We start from the raw sequence: 27518 nt of genomic DNA, 5'->3' as shown, positions 1-27518 counted from the left end.
GATTCACACGCTTATCTTTTTTTTTTTTTTTTTTTTTTTTTGATAGGAGCCTCCAAAGGCCGCTGCTTCTAGTTGGCCATCTTGGCCCCGCCCCGAAACAGTAACTTTTGAAGAATAAAAGAAAAAGCAAAAGAGAAGCATTACTAAAATATTAAACGGTTACATTTACAGCCAAAATTTGTTTTGTTTTTATTTTTTTGTGTTTTCATTAAGAAGACATTGTGTTGGTATGAAATATGGGTTCTGGTCACTCAAAGGGAAATTCTAGATTATTTGTAATATCATGTAATAACTTATAGCAGGAATTGGCAGACCATAGCCTGATTGCCAACCCCAACCCATTTTTGTAAATAAAGTGTTTTGGAATACAGCCAAGTTATTCATTTACATATTATCTGTGTCTGCTTTCAACTATAGTAGCAGGGTTGAGTAGCTGTGTCAGACACCATATGGCCTACAAAGCTTAAAATATTTACTATCTAGTCATTTATGGATAATATTTGCATACCTCTGCCCTATAAGCAAATTAATGCATATCTTGGAAATATAAAGTTATCAAATTTGTTATTTTTTAGCCATATATTAGTGGGTAGCATTTTTGTAATTAAACATAGAATAAAACCTCTACTGGAAATATTTCCCTCAAAAGGTAACCATCTTTTTATTCAGTCATTTATCTTGTTTAAAAAATTATTTTTATTTATTTATTTATTTTGAGGCAGTGTCTCACTCTGTTGCCCAGGCTGGAGTGCAGTGGAGATCTCGGCTCACTGCAACCTCCACCTCCCAGGTTCAAGTGATTCTCCTGCCTCAGCCTCCAAGTAGCTGGGACTACAGGCACCTGCCACCATGCTCAGTTATTTATCAAAGCATCTGTGCTAAGGAATATACATTCAAAAGCATTCGGTAGAAGATTTCATATTTATTTGTCTTCGGAAAGAATTTGGTTTTTATTAAAATGCAGAAATACCTGAGAGAGATTATGTTAGTTAAAAATATAGGGATGTGTATGTGGTACGTGTGCGTGTGTGTGTGTGTATTTTCATAAAGGAGTGTTAGTCAAGTGCTTGCTACTGACTTGTAACCAAGCTAAGGTTTGGCTGCATGCCACCTGAAAAGACAAACACATAAGAAGTAAGGTTTCATGGAAGGAAAGCAGCTTTATTCAAGTGGTGACACCTTGGGAGACGGCCAGACTCAAGTCTCAAAAAGCCATCTTAAATTCTCAGGCTGTATAAGGGGATTTTAAGGGGGAAGGTTGCATGGAAACTGTACAGGAGTGTGCATGGTGCAGGTCTGCTTGTTGTTTTCCACTGCTAGTTTGAGTAACAGACTATCCAGAGGCCTGGTTGGCATCATCTCAGTAGAGGTCAGGTTAGGGATTAACTGCACAACTGTTACATCTTGAAAGGGAGAAAATTGAAACTGCCATCTCTGCCTCATGCCTGGATTGTTGTAAGATTAGCCTTTGGACATTTCAAGCAAACAGGTAGTTAGATATATGTGTATCAAGAAACAAACAAGGGAGGGATTATCTTTAGAGTAAGCTAACAAACTGGCTATACTGGTTATATTAGGAGACATTTCTCAAGGACTCTTTTTAATGCTAGCTAATTCTCTCATTGTGCATTTTGACTAATTGCCATGACAGACACTAAAAATGTATTTGTGATTTGTTCAACTTTTATTTCTTTTTCAACTTTTATTTTAGATTTAAGGGATACATGTACAGGTTGGTTTTATGGGTATATTGTGTGACACTAAAGTTTGTGATACAAATGATCCCATCACCCAGGTAGTGAGCATAGTACTCAATAGTTTTTCAACCCTTATCCCCCACCCCACTCCTTCCTCTAGTAGTTTTCAGTGTCCATTGTTGCCATCTTTATATACCTGAGTACCTAAGATTTAACTCCCACTTATAAGTGAGGACATACTTACTTATAAGTAAGTATGGTTTTCTGTTTGTGCATTAATTTACTTGGGATAATGGCTTGCTGACTTATCCATGTTGCAGCAAAAAACATTATTTCTTTCTCTTTTTTGTGGCTGCATAGTACTCCATGGTACATATATACTATATTTTCTTTATCTGCTACACAATTGGTGGGCACCTAGGTTGATTCAATCTGTTTGATATTGTGAATAATGCTGTGATGAACTTACAAGTGTATACCTTTTTGGTAGAGTGATTGATTTAAAAAATATATATATATATATACCCGGTAATGGGATTGTTGGATCAAATGGTAGTTTTGTTTTAAGTTCTTTGAGAAACCTACAAACTACTTTCCACGGTGGCTGAACTAATTTACATTCCCACAACAGTATATAAGTTTTCCCTTTTCTTTGCAGCCTCACCAGCATCTGTTTTTGCTTTTTTTTTTGAGACAGGGTCTGACTCTGTCACCCAGGCTGGAGTGCATTGGCATGATCACAGCTCACAGTAGCATTGACATCCCCAACTCTGGGCTCAGATGATCCTCCCATCTCAGCCTCCATGGTAGCTGGAACTACAAGTGTGTGCCACCTGCCCAACTAATTATGTATATTCATATATATATATGTGTGTATATATTTATGTATATTCGCATATATATTTATATATGAATATATATAAAACTAAAATGTATATACATAAAATTTATGTGTGTGTGTGTGTGTGTGTGTGTATATATATATATATTTTTTTTTTTTTTTTTTTTTTTTAAGAAACTGGGTTTTGTCTTGTTGCCCAGGCTTGTCTCAAACTCCTGGGCTTAAGCAATCTGCCCCCCTTGGCCTCTCAAATACTGGGATTACAGGCATGAGCCACCACACTGGACTTGTTGTTTTTTTGACTTTTTAATAATAGCCCTTCTGACTGATTTCAAATGGTATCTCATTATTGTTTTGATTTACATTTCTCTCATGATTAGTGATGTGGAACATTTTTCATATGTTTCTTGGCTACTTATATGTCTTTTGAGAAGTATCTGTTAGTATATTTGCCCACTTTAATGGACTTGTTTATTTATTTATTTATACTTGTTGAATTGTTTTAGTTCTTTACAGATTCTGAATATTAGACCTTTTTCAGATGCATAGTTTGCAAATATACTCTCCCATTCTATAGGTTGTCTGTTTACCCTATTGATAATTTCTTTTGCTGTGTAGAAGCTCTTTAGCTTAATTAGGCCTCACTTGTCAATTTTTGTTTTTGTTACAATTGCTTTTGAGGACTTAGTCATAAATTCTTTCTCAAGCCCAGTGTTCAGAATGGTGTTTCTTAGCTTTTCTTCTATGATTGTTGTAGTGTGAGGTCTTATATAAATGTGCTTGTTTAAAAAAGTGTTGAGTTAATGATTTATATTCTTTGTGTAAAAGTATACACAGCATCAGATTATAAATAAAATTTAAATTATATTTTACTTAGAAATTATAAAAAAAAGATTTTCTGTGAACCATAGACTAAATTTCCAGTAGGTTCTCATTTTTTTCTCCCTACATCTGTATTATATTGTGCTTTTAGCAATCCTAGATATATGTTTATTAAGGTGTGATGGAGGCCTAATATTTACTGTGTACCCACTACGTCCTGAAAAACCATGAATTGCCATTAATTATCACAGTCTGTGTCAAACAATACACAAATCCTTGGAAGACAGTACTATTTATAATTGTGCTGTTGCTTATATGAAGGGATGTACACTCACATGGAGGCCATAAGTGTATATACACTTTGTATACTTAGCTTATTATGTTATGAAATATGTTTAAAATGGGTGTTCTTTGAAATTTTCCCAAAATTGATAATCTTGAATAAGAATCTTTTTGAGGATATTTCTAAAATAAGTAATATATCTTATCTGCTTAAGATATAAACAAGAACCTTTGTTTTCAACCAAAATAATAGTTATATTCAAATTATGAAGCATATTTTTGCATAGGAGTTTTATGTTTTTGTTTTTGGCATGGGTCTTCAGTAATGCCTCCTGCAAATTCAGCATTATTATATATTGTCATTATCTTATTTTTGTACTTCTCTTTCTCTGTGCCCTCTCCACCACCCAATCTGTCTTATTTTTGCCCTTTAAAGAACTGAATTTATGCTGAATGGTGAATATTTTATCATTATGCTTATTTATATTTGAGCTTTCTTATACTGTGTACTTGATTAAACTTTCCTGTAAAATGTGACTATATTTTCCCATTTTATACCTCTTGTCTTTTAAGATAGAGATAAACAGATAGAAAGAGATAAAAAGAGAGATAGATCAATAGATAGATATTCAACCCATTCATTCTAATTCATCAAAAGTAAGGATTTGGAAAAATTATTTACCATTAAATATTAAAATGATTTTTCAGAATTTTACTTCCTTCCTTCCTTTCCTTCCTTTCTCCCACCTTCCCTCCCTCCCTTCCTTCATTTCTCCCTTTTTCTTTCCTCTCTCCCTTCACCTCCTTCCTTCCTTCCCTCCCACCTTCCTTCTTCCTTTCCTTTCATTTCCTTCTTTCCTTCCTTTCTGTTATGGCATAAATATGCAAAACTTGTTTGGAGGAAATGGAGAAAATTATTGCTTAATACATCTCTTCTTCCATTGAAGTTCTTTCTGTATGTGTATACTTGGCATTCTTAGGAAAGGACTGTGATGTTGAAACATAAATTAGCAATGCTTGCAGAATTTAATGATCTGCCTGTGAATGCAAAATATATCATGTAATAATTCTGTACCTACTAATGAAACATTGAAGAGTCCAGCATTGCACGTGGAATGTTTCTTTAAATGAACATTACTTCAAAGGGATGATGATCAAAGTATTTAAGAATTCCTAAAGGATCAGAAGTTCTTTTTTGAGATAATTTTCCTTAACATAACAATGCATGTTTATTTGCTGTCTGATGGCCATGGAGTAGTGGTATTTTATGAAAAAATGTCTTAAATTTGCTGTGACAGCCTCTTTTCCCAGAAGATTAGCATATCAAGGTTTGTCTTCTATATATATTTGTAAGCTAGATAAAAGTGTTAAGTCTAATTGAAATGGTTCCTTTAGTAGATTTAATGAACCCTCCACCAACAAGTAAATTAAGCTGAAAATTATTGACACAAGTTTTATCATTGGAGAAGAAAATAATTACCAAAATCATTGTCTCCTCTTTTGATCAAATTTAACTCCCTTGTCATAGAAAATTGTAAATTGAAATTAGGAGTAAAGGCCTGTGTGAAAAAAGAAGTAACATACAATAAAGTATTGTAGAAGAAAATCTTACTAGTTGCTGAAACCTTATACTGTAAGAAAAAGCAAGGGAAATAGATGTTCAATTGGTAAAATCAGTATAAAGTAACAACTTAAAATGATTTTGTTCAGCTCTGTCATTAAGTAGGGCCTATAAGCAGTAGTGGAACTTTACCCCAGAAACGTATGTGTGTGTTTGCTTTTCCAGAAAGATCCAGGAGTGTTTGGGTTACAGCCAGTTTCATTTCTTAATACAGGAAAATTATGAGGCTCTGTCTGAACTGTCTTTTCAATGTCAAACTATGCTTTTAGAATAAAAGAATAAGTGTGGTAAGGGGAAAAACCCATTAAAACTTTTCCCATCTCCAATTTTAATGTTAAAAAGAATATATATATATATATATATATATATATACATGATTAATTAAAATAAATTATGTTTGGGAAAGGCTCTGAGTTCACAATGATAATCAAAAGGGACACATTAAAATACAAATACAACAGAGTGGAAGGGGATCAGGAGAGGAGTGAACACTGCTGGTGAGAACAGCACTGGAGAGCGTGATTCCACATCCAGAAGATGCAGTTCCCCACATATTTGACAAGGCTCCCAGACTCTGAGAGCATTATCAAGTTCACTGGGCTCACAGAAACAGATAATTTATTTAAAAATTAGGAACAAAAACTTCACTAATAGCTGATGATCTCTGGGTAGTGACTTTTTTTAAGTATGAGAAAACATTTAAGGAAAATCAGTGCTTTTGCATTCCATTTCAGAATTGCTTTGGCTATTTGTTTATTGTCTTTCCTTGTTTACTTGCACTATTTGGCTAACCTGCAGTTTGTTCATTCTTCCATTCTTCATTCTTCCTGAAAAAAAATCAACAGCTTCATTAATCTTAAAATTCTACAAGTTTCTGGTAATGACTTTAAACAATTAATGTATTTTCCAACAATAAAATCAACACTTCTGATTTTGAATGAAAAAAATCTGAATTTTTGGCAATGATTCAAAGCTTTTTCTCTGAATTTCAAAATTTTTGACAGAATCTCCACTTTAAACTCCCCCCCACTCTGTTAAATTTAACTATAATAATGTGAACATTCCAATTTCAGAAAAAAAGTAAATTAAATATAAAAAGTTCTAATAAGAAATAGTTATTTACATTATAAAATATGTATTTACTTTAAAATGCATACAATTCAGTTAAAATCAAGAGACTAAATGAGACTTATTTATAATAGCTCTATTAAGTAATAATGACATAAAATAAACTGTACTTTAAAGTGTGCAGTTTGGTAAGTTTTGACATATGTCTAGAGCCGTGAACCCATCATCACAACTAAGACAATAAGCATATCTTTCATTCCCAAATTTTTCCTTATGCACCTATGTAATTCCTCTCTCCTTTCCCTTAGTAAAGCCAATAACTATGGCTCTATACACTTGTCTCTTTATGTTGGTTAACATTTTCTAGAATTATCACAGCCATCTGCAGTATCCACTCTTTCGCCTACTCTTTAATTCAATATGATTATTTTGCCATTTGTTCATGTAACTGGATGTATCAGTACTCAGTATTAAAAGTTCATTACTTTTAATGCTGAGTAGTAGAGCATTGTTTGGCTATACCACTAGTTGTTTATCCATTCATTTGCTGATGGACATTTTGGTAGTATCTTGTTTGTGGCTGTTACAAATAAATTTGTTAAGAACATTTATGGAGGGGCAGAGCAAGATGGCTAAATAGAAGCCTCCAATCATCCCACTACCACAAGGACACCAATTTAACAACTATGTACCCAAAATAAGCACCTTCATAAGAACCAAAAATCAGGTGAGCATTCACAGTACCTAGATTTAATTTCATATTACTGAAAGAAGCACTGGAAGAGGGTAGGATATAGTCCTGATTTACTGATGGCACACCTCTTCCATTCCCTAGTAGTGGTTGTGTGGCTCAGAGTGAGAATCTCTGTGCCTGGGAGAGGGACAGTGCAGCAACTGTGAGACATTGCATTGAACTCAGTAGTCCTTTGTAATAGCAGAAAGCAAAACCAGACTGAACACAGCTAATGCCAACCCTCAGAAGGAGTATATTTAAATCAGCCTCAGCTAGAAGGGAATTGTGCATCCCGGCAGTCAAAAAATTGAGTTCTGGCAAGTCTCACCTCCACATGCTAAAGTGCTTGGGGGCCCCAAATAAACGGGAAAGGCAGTCTAGGCCCCAATGACTGAAACTTCTAGGTGAATCTAGGGCTGAACTGGACTCACAGCCAGTGGGCTTATGGGGCAAGTGACCTACACAGACACCATTTAGGGTAGTGAAGGGAATGCTCATGCTGCCAGATGTATTGGAGCTCCATTGTATGTTATTTGTTTCTTTTCTCTTGCTGCTTTTAGGATCCTTTATCCTTGATCTTTGGGAGTTCAATTGTTAAATGCCTTTAGGTAGTCGTCTTTCGGTTAAATCTGCTTGGTGTTCTATAACTTTATTGTATTTGGATATGGACATCTTTTTCTAGGTTGGGGATGTTCTTTGTTGTTATCCCTTTGAATAAACTTTTTATGTCTATCTTTACCTCTTCTTTAAGGCAAGTAACTCTTAGATTTATTCTTCTGAGGCTATTTTCTAGATCCTGTAGGCATGCTTTACTGTTTTTTATTCTATTTTTTGTCTCCTCTATGCATTTTCAAATAGCCTACCTTCAAGCTCACTAATCCTTCTTCTGCTTGATCAAGTCTGCTACTGAAAGACGCTGATGCATTCTTCATTTGTCCATCACATTTTTCAGTTCCAAAATTTCTGCTTGATTCTTTTAAATTACTTCAATCTACTTGTTAAATTTACCTGATAGAATTCTGAATTTCTTCTCATTTTCTGTCTCCCATTTATTTTGGGGTCTTTATTTGCATGCGTTTTTACCGCTTTATGTGTAGGGACCAGCCCCACAGGGTGGGTGTGTCTCTCCCCGTGTGCGGAGACGAGAGAGTGTAGAAATAAAGACACAAGACAAAGAGATAAAAGAAAAGACAGCTGGGCCTGGGGGACCACTACCACAAGTCGCGGAGACCAGTAGTGGCCCCAAATGCCAGGCTGCACTGATATTTATTGGATACAAGACAAAGTGGCAGGATAAGGAGAGTGAGCCATCTCCAATGATAGGTAAGGCCATGTGGGTCACGTGTCCACTGGACAGGGGGCCCTTCCCTGCCTGGCAGCCCAGGCAGAGAGAGAGAGGAGACAAAGAGAGAAACAACTTACACCATTATTAGAGACTTTTAGTACTTTCACTAATTTGCTACCGCTATCTAGAAGACAGAGCCAGGTGTACAGGATGGAACATGAAGGCGGACTAGGAGCGTGACCACTGAAGCACAGCATCACAGGGTGAGGGTTAGGCCTCCAGATAACTGCGGGCGAGCCTGACTAATGTCAGGCCCTCCACAAGAGGTGGAGGAGTAGAGTCTTCTCTAAACTCCCCTGGGGAAAGGGAGACTCCCTTTCCCGGTCTGCTAAGTAGCGGGTGTTTTACCTTGACACTTAGGCTACCCCTAGACCACGGTCCACCTGGCAACGGGCGTCTTCCCAGACGCTGGCGTTACCGCTAGACCAAGGAGCCCTCTGGTGGCCCTGTCTGGGCATAACAGAAGGCTCGCACTCTTGTCTTCTGGTCACTCCTCACTATGTCCCCCTCAGCTCCTATCTCTGTATGGCCTGGTTTTTCCTAGGTTATGATTATAGAGCGAGGATTATTATAATATTGGAATAAGGAGTAATTGTTACAAACTAATGATTAATGATATTCATATATAATCATATCAAAGATCTATATCTGGTATAACTATTCTTATTTTATATTTTATTATACTGAACAGCTCATGTTCTCGGTCTCTTGCCTCGGCACTGGGTGGCTTGCCGCCCACATTTATGTTCTTTTATAGTTTATTAATGCTCTGATCATTTTCCTTAGTATTGATACAAGACTTTTCTAATCTTCTAGGTGCTTCTTTCTGTGGCCTTGGGTAATTTTCTCACACATATGTGCTAATCATCACTTGGTCAAGTATTTGAGGAGGCACTCTACAAATTCAGTTTTTTTTCTTTTGCCATCACTCTCCTCTCTAGTAATCTATCTGCTGTGAACTCTTTCAGTTCACGGCTGGAGCTGTGACTCCAGCTATGTTTTCTGAACACAAAAAGACTGCCTGTCTCTACCTTGTTTCCTCCTCACTGTGTTGTACGCTGGGCTCTTTCTTTAGGCATAAGTTGGAGCAATGTTGAGGCTGACTTCATTTTATTCCTTTCTCTTGGGGATTATTTGTTTTTCTCCTTTTTTTTTAGTTGTTTCACCAGTAAGTATATATTTATTCTCTGTTATATCTCTGTGACCAGAAGTCCTGATAGAACAGATTTAATTTATCAGATTTTTAATAAACTCGAGAACATGTATATACACACAATATATACGTATATATTATGTATATATAAAACATATACATAATTATTATATTTTTGCTTTTCTTTGTAAGTTTGTGTCTATGATGTTTAGTGTGTGATATTTGTATATAGGTGTCATCATTTGAATCGTTGGTGCCAGTTTTTCATTTCTCCTTGTATTCATGCTTTTTCCCATATAACTTTGAAGTTCTTTCCACTAAAGCACAAGTGCTTTTCCAGATTCCTTGACTTTGGCCTTAGCAATAAGGTTTGGGCCAATGGAATATGAGTCTAAGTTGTAGTATGCCAGTTCTGAGCCTACGCCTCAAGTGGCCTAGCTTATTTTTGCTTGCTCTATTATACCTCTGTCAATACCACGAGCTTTCCTAGTGTTTTCTGGTGCAGACTGAGCCCCAACTGCAGTGAAGATTGAAACCAGCCAAGATCCACAGACTGAAGCAATTTCCTGCCATGTGCAGGCTAGATCAGATGACCTCAGCAAATCCCCAGAATAAATGATAGAGATGAAAAATATAGATATATGCGGATTCACTGATGATAATAAAATGAATAATGCATGCAGAAATTTCACAGATCAGGTCATTATAGCAAAATAATAGGACAACATGTCATGTAACTCCGGACAAGTAAGAAAAATAATATTTCTAGGGCAGTCCAGTTTACAAAATACTGAAATGGACCTGCAGAGTATCTAAGTCTGTTGGAGCATAGACAAAGAGTCAAGAAAATGCAGGATGGAGAGGCAGAGTTATAGCAATGCTAACAAGAATAGAACACTAAGAATTGTAGTTTTGTGGTCAGCAATAGGGGTCATGATGTGATAAATGCTGTTATCCAGACTGGAGCACAGTCTCTGTGAGTTACCCAAAAGAGGTTTCACAGGAAGAGATTCCCACTGGTCCAGTACGGTAACTTCTCCTAGCCATTTGAATAAAAATTTACTTGCTAAAGGGGATCTCAAAATATAGACCCACCTTTAGGTTTATTTTTTAAAATTGTTTTTATATAATTTGCATATATTCCCATTAAGAGTCTGTTCTTAACCCATTTATTATGCCTAGTGATCTGTTATTGGAACGCTAAGCTTGTGGAAGTTATTTATATCCTTCTGCTCAAAGTCATCACCAAGGTTTGATTTTTAAAAAAAAAAAGGCAACCTCTGGCATAAATGGGTTAAATCATTGTTGATAAAGTGTTTTCTACATTTTAATGAATTACAACTTATAAAAAACCTTCAGCATAGATATCTAAATATTATGGTCCTTATATTACTCTTAGAATGAAAAGACTTGTAGCCAGAGTGTTCAAACAGGAAACACTACTTTCTCATAATTCATCAGCAAGTTTAAAATGTACTGCAAATGTGTTCCTTCCTCTTGATCACTATTAATTTCATAGGTTAAACTTGGACTTTGTAGCCTAACAGTTCCACATTTGTGCCCCAACTATTCATTTTCTAAGAAGCAGCTGGTCGTTTCTTTTATCTTTCTTTTCCTTCGTTTTATCTTTAAAATAATATCCAAACTCAGGGTCATGGCTCAGGATGACCTCTTCTCCTTCCAGGATCTAGCCCTTGCCTGCCCCTGCACCTTCATCTCCAACACTGGCCTCACTTCCTGTGACTACGCTGTTACTCACATCACTCATTGTTTAGAACTCTCGAAATTTCTTCCTTTCGGGCCTTTGCATTTGTTGCTTCCTCTGTCTTAAGTATCTCCTCTTCTGTATGAGTCTTCTAGGGCTGCCCTAGCAGAATGCCACAAATTTATGTTTTCACATTTCTGGAGGTGGAAAGTCAAAGATCAGGGTTATGGCAGGGTTAGTTTCTGGTGGGGATGTTCTTCCTTAGTTGCAGAAGGCCACATTCTTGCTGTGTCATCACATGGTTTTTCCTCTGTGCTTGTGCACTTGTCATGTTTCTTCTTCTTATCAGGACAATAGTCCTATTGGTTTCAGGCCTGAGCCTTATAACCCTATTTAATGTTAATAACCTTTGTAAAAGCCCTATCTCATAATATATCACATTGGGGGTTAGAGTTTCAACCTATGCATTTTGGGGACACAATGTAGTCTATATCACCTTGCCTTATCCCTTGCCACTCAGATCATCACATGGTCGATGCCTTTTCATTACTCAGGTGTTATTTCTAATATCATTTCCTTGGAGAGTTCTCCCTCAACTATTGCTTAATCACAGTGTATTGTAACTCTACAGGACATGTCTGACCCTGTTCACTCATCACTAAAATTACTATATACAACCAGAGTTGTGCTTGGCACATATAATGAAGCATTGAGAAAACATTTGTTGAATAAATATTTCCTTCTAATACTGGTTTATGGGCATAACTATTTCTGAATGTGTCCTTTCTCAAAGGTAGACACCTGAGCTTTATGATCCATGGTGTTATCCTAAAAAACAACACAATATTATTATATTAAGTATACCACTGAATATAGCAATTGGTGTCTTGAGGAGTTACAACGTCATTATTTAAATAGGTTATCGTATTTTTTCCAGTAATCACCCCAGCTATATTAAAATGAAACTTCTCCCCTTTTTTCTCTAGGTAGCATCTTCCTTGACTCTTTCTTGGACAGATGCTATAACTTTTCAGCTACTTGAGTTATTAGTTTATTTCATTATTTATTGATTTGAAAATGCCAATCTCAAATTATACTCAAAGGTTTTTCTACATTTCCCATCTGTGATGACAGCTCTTATCGCTTTAAGAGTACTAGGTTGTGGGTGGGCTTCAAGACATCTCTTTTCACTCCCACTTCTAGATGCCAGCTCCATCTGTGATGTGACAAGAGCGGGTATATATCTTCTTACTTGACTCAATCAGATTGCAGTCTTCTTTTCCTTGGTGGTTGTTGCTTCTCAGGCTGACACTTACTCCAGATGTCCTCCGCATGGTTGGGCTCCTAATTCCTGTAATTCTGAATGGTCTCCATGTACCTTCTTTTAGAATCACCTAAGAGGTGTTCCACTTTTTGGGTCACTGAAAGAGACTGGTCAAGATTCAAATCTACTTATTTAATCACTTTATTCTTCGTTAAAATCCAACAAAGACTGATCCTAGCATACCTTTTCTTTGTTTTCTGCCTGAATGAGTATTAGCAGGCCAGCTTGAGCACAGCAGCAGCATCTACATCCATCACGCCCAAGAGTAGTTCATATCCTTGCTTCATCAAATAGGAGGACAAGTTATTTACCAGAATTCCTTATCTTAGCACCTCTCTCTCTCTGTTGGTCATTGCTTTCATGCCTGGGCAGCAATAAAGTATCTGTGGATCCAATGCCTCACTAACTCTTTTTTGTTTTTGAGATGGAGTCTCATTCTGTTGCCCAGGCTGGAGTGCAGTGGCGCGATCTTGGCTCACTGAAAGCTCTGCCTCCTGTTTTCAAGCAATTCTCCTGCCTCAGCCTCCTGGGTAGCTGGGACTACAGGCACATGCCACCACACCTGGCTAATTTTTTTGTATTTTTAGTAGAGACAGGGTTTCACTGAGTTAGCCAGGATGGTCTTGATCTCCTGACCTCATGATCCGCCTGCCTTGGCCTCTCAAAGTGCTGGGATTACAGGCATGAGCCACCGCTCTTGGCCCTTTGTTTTGTCTTTACATCTCTTTTTCAAATTTGAAATTATTTCTCATGAGAGATTGTCCCTAACCAGAATATTATTTCAAGTACTTTATTCTTATTTTATCTTTATAATTTACCTTCTAAGACTTTTTTCATGTTCTTATTTTGCTACTATATATATTTACTTAGTGATATGTTAGATATAATATTAGCAAATAAGACTAATATCTATTATCAGGGAAAATAGGTTTTCAACTTTATAGTATATGACCTTTAGAAGTAAAATGTTAGATTTTTTTTTTTTTACTATTTTACAATGTTTCTTTTAAAATTATTTCCTATTTATATTCATTTAGATTTAAAATCCTCCAATAAGGAAATCACTTATTTTCTCTGCTGAAGAGTTGTAAAATTCAATTATGCATAAAGACAAACATCACCCTGAGTAAAGAGTCATCCGTAAGATTAGCGGAATGAATCTGCTGCAACATTTACACTTCATACTCTGAAATTGATTTTTATGCATTTTAATGGAAGCAATATTTTGCATTTGAGTACATTACATAGGAAAATAAAATGTCAAGGCTTATTCCTCCCAGAGTTCACAATCTCCGTTTCTGTTTCTGTATTTTTTTCTCTTTTTACTTAGAGGAATTGTTATGAGATGATCTGGTGGTCAGTTCATTTCTCATTCTTTTAGAACAATAATTTGCATATTAAAGTGCTAATACAAATAAATATACCCTATGTTCCTATCTGTTATTCTTACTCTGTTGAGACCTAGTATAAGAGTAGAGCAGTAAATGGAATACAGTCTTATTTCTCAACTATATCTTTTTTCAAATGGAAAAATATATAAATATTTCTCATATGTTTAAATTTTTACTTTTATTTGAAACCACTAATGCCCAAATAATACATTGATCTCAGTCATGGGAAGAGGTGGTAAGACATGATTAATATGTCTTTATTGTATCTTGCTGTGATTTCATATAAAGAACATGCCATTTTATGACTCTCACTAGTGTAATGAATAAATTTTTGCTTTAGAATTAATGTACATACCCTGACATTTTATATCTAATTGATCTGAAAGAAATTCTAAAGAGAGTTAAACACTTTAGATTCCCAAACATGAAGAATTTGAATAAAGCATGAAAGGAACAGAGAGCTATTTGTTGTTTACTTTATTCTTCGAGAAGCTAAAACTTAGAATCTAAAGCACAGAAGAAAATGTCCCAATTTTCAAAATCAAGAAATCAAGAATCGTGCTTACATGGTTTTTTAACTCACATTTTCTATGAGCCAAGTGTTGTATTTAAAGATATTGCATTGAACATATTGGACACAGTTTCTTCCTGCAAAGAGTTAACATTTGCAAAGCTGTTCCCTTATTACTTCCTGGATATTTTTTTCTTCCCATTTTAGTGTTAGATTATTTTAAGTGACTCTTGATTCTTATTTTTTTACTTGAAAAAATATGGAAAAACAAAACAAAAACAAACTACCATTTAGTGACAAACTATGTGGTTTCCAAAAACCTGAAAAATTAAAATAGTTTTTGTATAATAATAAACTCATGTAAGAAGTTAGTTATGATTTAATGGAAATGCTGCCTCTGTATATGTAATGTAAAGAGGGGGCAATGTAATTTATTGATGAGGCATGCAGGCTCTGGATTTCAGATTGACTGAGTTCTAAGCTCAGTTTTGCCACTCACAGGGCAAACTGTTCAACCACTACAATATAGGAGAGAGAGCAATACCTATGTCATGAGATTTTTGTGAGGATTAAATGAGATAATGTACATAGAGGATTTAGTAAAGCACCTCTCACTACGTAAGCACTCACTATTATTATGCAACATTTCAACACTTTTTTAATAAAAAAGTAATTTAAAACTATTAGGGAAGAGAGACAGGAAGAGAAAGGGAGCGAGAGAGAGAATGAGTAAATAGGATTAATGAAAGAGTTGATTTAAGAAAGTCTCTGATATTAGTACTTTGGGTAGAAAAATTTTATGTTAGTCTTTTGCCAGATGCATAGTTAGTAAAAATTCTGTAGGTTGTCTGTTCATTCTGTTAACAGTTTCTTTTGTTATGCAGAAGCTCTTTAGGTTAATTATATCCTAGTTTTTGCTTTTGTTGCGATTGCTTTCAGTGTCTTCATGAAATCTTTGCCCGTGCCTATGTCCTCAATGGTATTTATGGTTTGGGGTTTTACATTTAAGTCCTTTTTATTTTTTAGAAAGAATCTCACTCTTTCGCCAGGCTAGTGTGCAGTGGCATGATCTCCGCTCACTGCAACCTCCGCCTCCCGAGTTCAAGCAATTCTTCTGCCTCAGCCTCCCGAGTAGCTGGGACTACAGGTGCACACCACCACACCCAGCTAATCTTTGTATTTTTAATAGAGATGGGGTTTCACCATGTTGGCCAGGATGGTCTCAATCTCCCTGACCTCGTGATCCGCCCTCCTCAGCCTCCCAAAGTGCTGGGATTTCAGGTCTGAGCCATCGCACCTGGCCTACATTTAAGTCTTTAATCCATCTTGAGTTTGCCTAATTTTTTATGAGGTTGTTGTTTTCTTGTAAATTTCTTTAAGTTCTTTACAGATGCTGGATATTAGACTTACTTCTGCCTATGGCTAGCCAGTTCTCCCAGCACCATTTATTGAATAGGAAATGCTTGCCTTGTTGCTTTTCTTGTTTTTATCAGGTTTGTTGAAGTTCAGATAGTTTTAAGTGTGTGGTTTTATTTATGGGTTCTCTATTCTGTCCCATTGGTCTATGTGTCTGTTTTTTGTTTTGTTTTGTTTTGTTTTGTTTTTACCAGTACCATGCTGTTTTGCTTACTGGAGCACTGTAGTATGGTTTGAAGTAGGGTAGTGTGATGCCTCTAGCTTTGTTCTTTTTGCTTCAGATTGCCTTGGCCAATCAGGCTCTTTTTGGTTCCAGATGAATTTTAGAATCGTTTTTTCCAGTTCTGTGAAGAAAGTTATTGATAGTTTAATGGGAATAGCATTGAATCTATAAATTGCTTTGGGCAATATGGCCATTTTACCAATTGATTCTTCCTATCCATGAGCATGGAATGTTTGTGTCATCTCTTATTTCTTTGAGCAGTGGTTTGTAGTTCTCCTTGCAGAGATCTTTCACCTTCTTACTTAGCTGTATTCCTAAGTATTTTTGTCTTTTTTTGTGTGGTAGTTGTGAGTGGCAAATTGTCTGTGACTTGGCTGTAAGTGTAATATCCAGCATCTGTAAAGAACTTAAAGAAATTTACAAGAAAACAACAACCCCATAAAAAATTAGGCAAAGGACATGAATAGACACTTTTCAAAAGAAGACATACATGTGGCCAATAGAAAGAAAGCTCAACATCACCAGTAGTTAGATAAGTGCAAATCAAAACTACAAGGAGATACCACCTATCACCAGTCAGAATGGCTGCTATTAAGAAGTCAAAAATAACAGATGCTAGCGAGGTTGTGGAGAAAAAAGGAAATCGTATTTATACACTGCTGGTGAGAGTGTAAATTAGTTAAACCATTGTGGAAGACACCGTGGTGATTCTTCAAAGACCTAAAGACAAAAATACCATTCAACCCAGTAATCTAATTACTGGGTATATACTCAAAGGAATATAAATCATTCTATTATAAAGTCACATGAATGTGTATGTTCATTACAGCACTGTTCACAATAGCAAAGACATGGAATCAATCTAAATGCCCATCAGTAATAGACTGGATAAAGAAAACGTGGTACATGTACACCATGGAATACAACATAGCCATAAAAAGGAATGCAATTATGTTCTTTGCAAGGATTTGGATGGAGCTGGAGGCCATTATCCTTAGCAAATTAACACAGGAACAGAAAACTAAATACCGCACGTTCTCACTTATAAGTGGGAGCTAAATTATGGGAACACATGAACACGTACAGGGGAACAACTCACACTAGGGCCTCTCAGAGGGTGGAGGGTTAGAGGAGGGAGAGGGTCAGGAATCACAAGTAATGAGTACTAGGCTTAATACCTCGATGATGAAATAATCTGTACAACAAACCCCATGACACAAGTTTACCTATGTAATAAAACTGTACCTGTAACCCTAAAATTAAAATGTTAAAAAAAAGAGTAGCCACTAGAAGATAAGCCACCTCCAAGGAAGAAAACACCTCCAAGGGAAAAAAAGGAAACAAAATGTACTTTTTACAATAGAATGTGTTGATTCTTCTTGAAGAATACTAGTCTCAGTAGGATTTTAGCTATTTTTAGTCTGCTAAGAATTGGCCTGAATAAACATTAACAGGTTAATGAAGTCTCTGAAAATAAGTGAATCCAGTTGCTTGTTTAATGTCCCAAACTCAAACTTTTAATGCTTTATAGTAGTCTCACTTCCTTTTATAACTTCAAGGAAATAGTTTCTTTCCCAGAGGCATACTTCCTTTAAAATAATGTCTATTTTTATTAACATCCCTTTGTGGCCATAACTACTATTAGGTAGTTGGAGTAAATTATCTTACTGATGAGCTATTTCTGTTTCTAATAGTTCTTAATCAAGAATGATATGCAATTGGGACACAAATTTTCTTCCTTCAGACTTACTCCAAATTCCTGTATCCTGGTCCCCAAGGTGGAATTGCGTGTCTAGAATTCCCTTTAAAACTGTCAATAGCCGAATTTTCTTTTGTTACTATCTGGCACTTTAAGCAACTTTGGCATCATTTAAGAATTTTGATGTTTTATTTTGAAGTTCCAAAAGTGAAAATAAAAGCACGTGGAGGGTAGGATTAACAATACTTGATTGGACCATCTAGAAGTGACTGAAGAAACTGGTTTTGTTTATATAGAGAGGAGAAACCCAAAGACTGATTTAGTAACTAACTATATAGAGAGCAGAACTAAATTGCTGCTTTAATTTCCCTGGTGAATTTGTAGAATTTAACCACTTTAAATAACAGTTTCCCCATTTGCAAGATGAAGATAATATTTCTGCTTTATGACTGTTTGGGGAGGATTAAATGAGACAATATAGATTAAATATTGAATGTAGTGACTGGTAATAATAGGAGCTCAATAAAAGTGTCTTCCTTTCTTTTGTCTTCTTTAATAGGTGGTATGATCACTATGGATATCAAAATGGGAAGTTACATTTGTGATTACTTAAAACATTCAGAAACATTATCTGCTACAGTGGTTAGCTGTGGAATATCCTTTCTCTTTCTCTTTCCAAGGAAAAAAAATGCAACATTGATTTTTGAGGAACAAGTACAATGATCTTCACAATCAAATGTTATTTCTAAAAGAGTTTAAAACGTAATGATGATTTTTCAGTTTATTAAAGCTGAAAAATCATTATTCATGTGCTGTTTATAGATGTTCTTTGATTTTAAGATCCTAATAAGATGCTGTAATTAAAAATGGTATAAATGAAATACGATTTCTCATTAGTACAACTCATTAATAAAATATTTATATTCTTATGGATCATAGTAAAATATAAACATTATGTCATTTGATAATTTTTGTTTAATTCTTGATCTGTTAAATGTTTTTAAGTCTAAGCAAACCCTTTTGCTTAAAGATGAACATTCACCTCAGAGTTAATATATGTCTTCCTTTTTCTTTTAACCATTGGATATAGTAGCTTCAAACATTTATAAACAAGAAGGAAATGAAATATTGGAATTTCATAAAATAAAAACAAAAGTTAGAACATCGACTTAAGTATATCAAAATTGGAATTAAAGTTAACACTTCTTGCAAAATAACAATAAAATTCTAATATGCATGGATTAGTCTACTCCACATTTTGACTAAATGTAGGAACAAAAGTTAGTAAATATTATTTTCTTTGTTAAAATATTGAGTTAACTAGATATAAACAGAGTAATTTGGTAAAAATTATTTTCTAAATTCCAGTTTTATTACAGCTTCTAGTAAGATCAAGTTATAAAAGTAAAAATTATTATATAATTACATATAAATTACATAAAAATTTTAAAAGTTCAAATCCCCTGTGATGTTTTTAATAAATTTATTTTGATAAAGACCATTTTAAAATTTATTTGAAGATAAATGAGGAAAAGGCCTAAAATAATTTATGTAAGAGAAATACTAATTCTCAATAAGAATTATGCTGAAAGAAAAAAGCTAGAAAAAAATACATACTGAAGCACAAAATAATACATAATGATACATCAATATTTAGAAAATGTAAACTAATCGATTCTGACAGAAAGCAGACCAGTAGTTAACTGGAGCAGAGTATGTAGGGACAGACGATTGCAGAGGAAAAGAAAGTAATGGGGTTGATAGTAATATTTTGTAACTCTGTCGTAGTGGTGGTTTCATCAAAATTTATTGAATTGTGTATTCATGAAATTGGCTGCATTTTGCAGCAATATCTCATCAAAGTTTATTTAAAGAACAATAGTTTCACTTCTTTAGTTTTGAAGCAAATAAAAAATATGAAGGCACTATTTTTTATTAACCAATGGATTAAAAAATAAAATGAAAACAAACCAAAAAATTAACAATACTGGTATCACTGAAATCTATGAAGATGGTGGCAGTATCAGTTGGTCAGACTTTTGGATAAACAATTTGGTACTGCATCTCCACGTTCATCAAAAATATCCTTACCCTTTGACATACCAGTTTTGCTGTCATGAAATTGTCAATAGAATGATCCAGAAGGATAAAGTGACATGCAAAAAGACTTTCTTTTCTGAGTAGGTTATTCTAGTAGTTTTGAATCTTAGTCCAGATATTCAGCTGTGCAAAAAATATCTTTCCTTTCTCCAAATCAGTTGAATCTATTTTTGACCTATTTGCTGAGAAAGTAGAAATTTAACTTGAGTTATTGCTACTGACTTCACCAAATTGTGCCAAGTTGCTGAAGCCTAACTTAATACCTATGAATCAAGGACACTCGTCAAATCATTTGCCATTAGTTCACACTGGACCCCATTCCAGCCTATAGCATTCAGAGATCTGCTATGTTCCTATTACTCTCTGAGAAAGGCCATATTCGGAGGACATGAGGTACACTCTACCTAGAAGCTAGCCTATTTGGTATTCCAGGTAGCAATTCCTTTGATGTCTTGCCATCATCCAGAGTTAGAGCCACAGAGCACGGCTTATGTCTCCACTACTTCTGTAACCCCTTTAGTCTCTAACTTTTTTCTCCTCCTTTTCCTTAGCCACTATAGTTCTCCTAACCTCTATTCCCCTTCCAGAATATTTAGCATAATCTTTTTAGTGAGCTTGGCTACTTCTTAGAACTTGGGTGTAGAGATGGGTGTGGTGCATAATTATTACCTCATAAATTACCCTGCTAAATGTGTTTTAATGAAGAGTTTGTAAATGCAAGGAATTAATTAGAAAAGTATCTAGTGGATGAAATATTATTGCTAAAATTGAAGAATAGAAGCAGAATACAAATTTATATTTACTGTGAATATGATGTCTTAAGAATCATGTATACTATTTGTTATGATGAGATAAATTATGAGAGTTTTTCCATCGCCATAAACTATGAAGTTGTATGGGTGTGTGTGTAATTTCTTAAGAAAAATACATGTCTATTATTTAACATACTAATGTATGAGTTGGCTAATTTAAATTCAAAGAGTTAAAGAATACTGACTGATCATAATTATGAGGTCATCCTTATTATATAAGTTATTCAGGGGACGAGTGACTGGGAAACGTCAAAGAAAAGTTAAGAATTTCTTGGAAGTGTACCAGTACCGGTACCAAAACAGAGATATACATCAATGGAATAGAACAGAGCCCTGAGAAATAATGCCGCATATCTACAACTATCTGATCTTTGACAAACCTGACAAAAACAAGAAATGGGGAAAGGATTCCCTATTTAATAAATGGTGCTGGGAAAACTGGCTAGCCATATGTAGAAAGCTGAAACTAGATCCCTTCCTTACACCTTATACAAAAATTATTTCAAGATGAATTAAAGACTTACATGTTAGACCTAAAACCATAAAAACCCTAGAAGAAAACCTAGGCAATACCATTCAGGACATAGGCATGGGCAGGGACTTCATGTCTAAAACACCAAAAGCAATGGCAACAAAAGCCAAAATTGACAAATGGGATCTAATTAAACTAAAGAGCTTCTGCACAGCAAAAGAAACTACCATCAGAGAGAACAGGCAACCTACAGAATGGGAGAAAATTTTTGCAACCTACTCATCTGACAAAGGGCTAATATCCAGAATCTACAAAGAACTCAAACAAATTTACAAGAAAAAACCCCATCAAAAAGTGGGCACAGGATATGAACAGACACTTCTCAAAATAAGACATTTCTGCAGCCAAAAAACACATGAAAAAATGCTCATCATCACTGGCCATCAGAGAAATGCAAATCAAAACCACAATGACATACCATCTCACACCAGTTAGAATGGCGATCATTAAAAAGTCAGGAAACAACAGGTGCTGGAGAGGATGTGGAGAAATAGGAACACTTTTACACTGTTGGTGGGACTGTAAACTAGTTCAACCATTGTGGAAGTCAGTGTGGCGATTCCTCAGGGATCTAGAACTAGAAATACCATTTGACCCAGCCATCCCATTACTGGGTATATACCCAAAGGACTGTAAATCATGCTGCTATAAAGACACATGCACACGTATGTTTATTGTGGCATTATTCAAAATAGCAAAGACTTGGAACCAAGCCAAATGTCCAACAATGATAGACTGGATTAAGAAAATGTGGCACATATACACCATGGAATACTATGTAGCCATAAAAAATGATGAGTTCATGTCCTTTGTAGGGACATGGATGAAACTGGAAACCATCATTCTTAGCAAACTATCGCAAGGACAAGAAACCAAACACCGCATGTTCTCACTCATAGGTGGGAATTGAACAATGAGAACACTTGGACACAGGAAGGGGAACATCACACTCCGGGGACTGTTGTGGGGTGGGAGAAGGAGGGAGGGATAGCATTAGGAGATATACCTAATGCTAAATGACAAGTTAATGGGTTCAGCACACCAACATGGCACATGTATACATATATAACAAACCTGCACGTTCTGCACATGTACCCTAAAACTTAAAGTATAATAATAATAAAATAAAACAAAAAGAATTAAAAAAAAGGATGAGACCCATTATTTTGCTTGTGAGCTAGATCCAAATATGAGTCACTATCTTGACTGTGGCCAGATCCACATATGAAGGTCACAATTCCAATTTTGTGTATTTACTTGTTAGACTCAGGACCTTACGAGTGGGCTTTTGAAATACGAGGTGATAAAAAATATTTACTTTCACCTGTGTGTGTAATCGAGAATTCTAATCTGAACTTCTTGCTGATTCTCATCATGAAACTCTCTGTACCACCCAAGGAGTTTACACACCATGAGGTACTGTTGTAAAGTTCTGTGAGCTTGGTACAAATATTCAACCCCAGACCTTACCTATTGCCCTAAGCCTAGCGATAAAGGGCAGAATATTTTTTATTGGCTGAATCGCAATATAAGATTGACAATCGTGCCTGTGAACTGAAGTAATGTATATGTCATAGTCTTGTTTGTGAGCAAAAACTAGGCAGGGAGTTAACACCACTTAAATATTGAGCCAAAATCATGTCACAATGCACTCTTCAGGTAGGTTATGGGAATTAGAGTCACATTAACTGAGTGCTGGACTAGGCAATATGAAACCTTCCCAAATGTGGAAAAAAAAAAAAAAAAAAAAGAAGTATACCAGTACCACAACCAAGGAATACAGGGAATCCTGAGCAAGCGGTATTATGAGGAGGCTGCTGGAGACTCGGTACTCTTGGAAAGGTTGTTATGAGATGGCTTAGGGTCTAACAATTTAAGCTTTACTATGTGTACCGCTTTTTTGAAATTGCATTTTTAATCACAATGATTGTAGTTAAAGCATTCTAAGCGTGCACTGATATTAATCAAATTATTCTAAGTTGTAAAAAACTTGTAGAAAATAATGTAGACAAAATTTAACCTAGGAAAATTTCCGAACTAATTTTAGTGGTATAGGTGAGAAGCTGGTCAGTCGGTCAGCACAAGTAAACAATGAAGTAACACTCTGAATTTATCCACATATATCATGGATCTTTAAGAAAATTCACGTAGAGATATTCAAAACAAATTATTTAAAGATCACTAGTGAGCAAACAAATTAAAACGTTCTGGTTTTACTCATAAAAAGTGGTAGCTATATGATAGTGTTTGGCTGATAAGAGTATTAGAATGCTGAACATCCTCTATAGAAAGTTGCACATATTCTTAACCTAATAACAGAATAAAAGATGATGAGGAATGTCAACTCAGATTTAAAAACGAATCCTTACTTCCTAAAGTGAGAGACAAATAATAAATTAATGTTCATTCTATGGAAATGAAATTGAGATTCAAGTAGACCATGCATTTGATAAGAGCCCCAAATTAAAGCTGTATATTTCAAGACTATAAAATGCTGTTATGTCTAATCACCCCCCAAATTATAATACCTCTTTTGTCAAGTAATGAAAGCTTGATATAGAAAGGGACATATCAGGCCATTGTGGTTTTAGAAATCAAACAATGTTTTCTGAGAATTGTTCTGAGCTAAAACAACAACAACAACAAAACCTCAGACTTTGGATTTGAAGGGGTTTACCTTAGTAGTCTGTTTAATTTGTTTTTTAAACTTACTGCTGACCACAGTCTGCCCATCTGTGTCACATTATAAAATATATTCTAAGTCTACAGTCTAATTGGGACTATAACTTTAGGAACATGGGAACTTTAGGGAAAAAGAAACTTTCTTGACAAGGTTGTATTTAAGCATTCTTTTTTTTTTTTTTTTTTTTTTTTGAGACAGAGTCTCGCTGTTGCCCAGGCTGGAGTGCAGTGGCGCGATCTCGGCTCACTGCAGGCTCCGCCCCCCAGGGTTCATGCCATTCTCCTGCCTCAGCCTCCCGAGTAGCTGGGACTACAGGCGCCCGCCACCTCGCCTGGCTAATTTTTTGTATTTTTAGTAGAGATGGGGTTTCACTGTGTTAGCCAGGATGGTCTCGATCTCCTGACCTCGTGATCCTCCCGCCTCGGCCTCCCAAAGTGCTGGGATTACAGGCGTGAGCCACCGCGCCCGGCCAAGCATTCTTAACTCACATAATCAAATTATTCTAACTGATAAAAATGAAAATATGGTAATTTTTGGATTATAGTTTCATGTTTCTATGAAAAACAGTTTGATCTTAGTGATGAATTTTGTACTTTCTGACCTCCAATGTGATGTTAATATGAACAGATCTGGGCAAACTAAATTCTGCTTCTGTTCCTTAGGGAGAGTTTTACAGTCTTTGCAGTTGTCAGTGCCATGGCTGTACATTATCACAATCTCAATATTTTCAGTGTTATAGACTTAATATATAAATTTTTTATTGTCCATGAAAACACCATTGTGAGCAGTTTGTTCATCTAATGAGTCTCTTTTAATTTCCGTATTGACAAATGTGTTCTTTTGAAGGTTGTATCCCTTGCTTAAAGTCACCTCCAGCTATAAATTATTTTTTAAAACATCAAGAATTCAGTTGTGTCTGAACAGATGGCTTTTTGGATTTTCCTTTACCTGATTGCTTAACATCACCCAGGTTTAGGTATTATTTTTAGCATATTGCCTATACCAGTTGTTTTCAAATTAGCATAAGCAGTCTACTGAAATGAATATGTGCACACACACACATACACATACAGAGTACTGTTTCTGTGTTCCAAATTGAATTGTTAATGGAACTACAATATATAAGTCACGGGAGAGGTCCTCTTGTACTTCCTTTTGAACTTTTCTGAGACCTCAGAGCAATTAAGGTTCCTCACACAACAATTTGAACACTTCCTTTATCATTATACTGTTTGGTAAAAATTCTTTTGAAAGAAATAAAATGGTAGCCATATTTTTACATGCAGTAGTTCCAGAATATTCTGCCAAACTTCTAAGAATAATTTAAAAGTAGATTTAAATCCTATTCCTTCTTTTTAACACCCTGACTTTGTTTTGCTCTCAATTAAGATTTTAGTTTCTCCAAAACTCCTTTTAGAAATAAGTGAAATCCTATTAGAAGCATGTGAAATATTTATATAGGGTCATTATTATAGGTCAAAACCACCCAGTTTTCCTGAAAAGAAGTGCACAAGCACTCCAGCAATTTCCGCTGTTATTTTATCTAACTCCTCTCAGCTCCCTTTTCCCCTGTCTTCTTTTTTCTTATGCTATATTAAGTACCTTACCTTTTCTGCAAGTCTCTCACCAGGATGCTTTGCAGATAAAATTTCCCTTTTGTGTAAAATGGGACAGATGAGAAGTAGGTTTTGGTGGTACATAACTTTAATAGACACTAGGACTTTTTACATAGTGCCCTCTTATCATTCTTCTTTTTTTCAATCTCTCCTCAACTATATTTTGAAACAGTGATATGCTCCTTCTAGTATTGTAAGTATTGCTTGTTCTTTGATTGTTTGCTATTGAGTATTTCCTTAATGATAAAATTCTTCCCTACTTACAGTTCTATTTTTGAGATTTTGGCCTTCAACATTATGGGATTTTGTAGCATACTCCGTATTTGAAAATAATTTTCTTTATATTTTCAACTTCTTACATGTAAAGACTGATGGTTCTTCATTTATTGTCAGAGATTTCTGCTTCTTGAGTTACCTTGACTTGATAATATATCTTGATATGTTAGTCATTTATAATGTATCTGAATGTTTCTTTGCTATGGTAAAATATATGACAGTGCTTTCATTTAATATTTATTGTATTTTATTAATTAGGGTGTTGTGGACGGAATGTATTTCCCCAAAACTTAATATGTGGAAATCGGATTCTCAGTGTGATTATATTTGGAGGTGGGGCTTTTAAGAGGTAATTAGGTCATGAAGAAATGAACTCTCATGAATGGGATTAGTGCCCTCATAAAAGAGGCTCCAGAATGCTTCCTTGTCCCATCTGCCTTGTGAGGATACAAGAAGGTAGCCATTTATGAACAAGGAAGCAGGCCTTCATCAAATACCGAATATGCCAGTGCCTTGATCTTGTGCTTCTCAGCCTCCAGAACTCTGAAATATACATTTTTGTTGTTTATAAGCCACCCAGCCTATGATATTTTTATTATAGCTTAAACAGACTAAGATAAAGGGTGATTTGAAAAATAAAGTGTGAATTATGTCTTTGATTCTTTAAATCAGTTTCTGTCTTGTTCCATTTTTGGTCAATTCCTATTTTATAGAAATAGTATTAGGCCAAAGAGAGGACTAAATATGAAAATGCTTTCAAAGATTTCAAAGAAAGGCATATAATAAACACCAAATAGTATAATAACTATTATTATCCCCATTATTAATGTTGTTATTTTATTCATGATGAGCAGAGCAAAATCATTATTAAAAACTGAGTTGTGAGTGTTTTTTGCATTTTAATCTTTCTGGCAATTTTCTTACCTAGCTTAAAAAGATGACACTGGCAGCTAAGTCAATTGTTTTTTTCTCCTAACTTGGATGTTCTTCTATTTGAGTCCCTTTGTATACACAAAGAAGGATTCAATTCAAAGGAGAAGAGTCCTAGTTTTCAAGTGACATTCTTGAGCTCTATTCTGGCAGTACCCTTTGCTGGAGTTTTTCCTTAAACTAATCACTTAACATTTTACATTTACTTTCATCCCCATAAAATATGGTTAATAATCTTCCTAGATGATTGTAACAATCATTAAATGAAAAGGTATATGTAATGGGCACTTTAGATCCTCTTCCTGTATTTCATTACTGAGCAATTGTACCCATCCCTCAGTGCCGATTGTTGGCTGCTAATAGCTCACAGCTGCTCCCTTCTCTAAAAGTTGCCGTTGACTGGGAGCTACTAGGTCAGTTATGTGACTTGCCGACCCCTGGAGAATTCTATGGCCATTGATGGACTAATATGAGAGGTTCAAAAGGTCAGACCCCTTACTTTTTAAGTATACTAATGAGGCAAAATGTTTGTTTGTTTATTAAAAAAATTAAAACTACCATTGACTTAAAAGGTGTATTTGAACAAACTAGATGGTAAGTTTCTTAACCAAATTTATTAAAGCACTTCCTATGATTCATATCTATGCTATTTACTAAGAACAAAATGATAATACAAACATGATCCTTGCCTTCAAGGACCTTATATTTCAATGTGGGAAGTATACACATACACACAAA

At 35.3% G+C, this 27518-nt stretch overlaps 1 protein-coding gene and 1 long non-coding RNA gene across 4 annotated transcripts in view; one reads left to right on the top strand and one right to left on the bottom strand.

Moving 5' to 3' along the window:
* The window catches only part of EPHA6 (EPH receptor A6), a 960796-nt gene that overhangs the window by 192449 nt on the left and 740829 nt on the right, over window positions 1-27518 (top strand). The window lies entirely within an intron of this gene.
* LOC131383261 (uncharacterized) overlaps window positions 90-27518 on the bottom strand; it is a 75402-nt gene continuing 47973 nt past the window's right edge. Inside the window, exons 3-4 of the long non-coding RNA XR_009213155.1 lie at window positions 6056-6090; window positions 90-104 (exon numbers count right to left, since the gene is read on the bottom strand). This is a non-coding gene — a long non-coding RNA (uncharacterized LOC131383261). The remainder of the gene's footprint in view (window positions 105-6055; window positions 6091-27518) is intronic.

The sequence above is a fragment of the Hylobates moloch genome, unplaced genomic scaffold, assembly GCF_009828535.3.
Source record: "Hylobates moloch isolate HMO894 unplaced genomic scaffold, HMol_V3 SCAFFOLD_4, whole genome shotgun sequence".
Classification (NCBI taxonomy): domain Eukaryota; kingdom Metazoa; phylum Chordata; class Mammalia; order Primates; family Hylobatidae; genus Hylobates; species Hylobates moloch.
Note: the sequence above shows the minus strand (reverse complement) of the source record. Positions and strands in the feature narration are given on the sequence as shown.